Here is a 733-nt window from a genome sequence, read left to right as displayed (position 1 = left end):
CTCAAAAAAAAAAAAAAGTAATTCCTTCTAGTTTCCTGTCTCTGCTTTTCCACACTCTGATCTAATGACTGGCTGTCACATTCTCAATGCCAAGACAAGACAATGGGCAGTAAAGTTGCAAGGCTCAGGAGAGCTATGGTTTCTGGGGCCCCTCCCCACAAAGTGATTTTTATAAGAAACACCAAGCACAGAAATGGTGACTAAGAACACCCTGTTCATCGCCCGCATCCTGCACTTGCATTATGAATTCATTAAGCGCTCTTTCTTGCCAAATTATAGGCTTCAGTTTTGTTTTGCTTCCAGCCTAAGTTCGTTTTCCTGGATTTCAAAAGTGGCCCCTCCAGCAGTCTGTTCTAGATGAGTCTTTCAGACAGAGTTCTATTTCACAGAAGCAAAAGTCCTAGGAAAGATAAAAAGGTTGTCATTTCCTACTTGGCCAGCCATCAGCACTTACAAGATCTCCGATTACATATGATTCTTTAATTTCATAAAATATTAGTAAAAATTCTGCTGAGGTGAAGAGATAGCTCTGCACTTAAGAGCACTTGCTGCTCTTGCAATGGTCTTGGGTCCAGTTCCCGGAACCCACCTGGTGGCTCACACCCATCTGTAACTCGAGTTCCAAGAAATCCAACACCCTCTTCTGGCCTCTGTTGTAGGCACACAAGTGGTGCATAGACATACATGCAAGCAAAACACTCATACACCTAAAATAAAAATAAATATTTTAAAA

The sequence above is a fragment of the Mastomys coucha genome, chromosome X, assembly GCF_008632895.1.
Source record: "Mastomys coucha isolate ucsf_1 chromosome X, UCSF_Mcou_1, whole genome shotgun sequence".
NCBI classification, from domain to species: domain Eukaryota; kingdom Metazoa; phylum Chordata; class Mammalia; order Rodentia; family Muridae; genus Mastomys; species Mastomys coucha.
Note: the sequence above shows the minus strand (reverse complement) of the source record.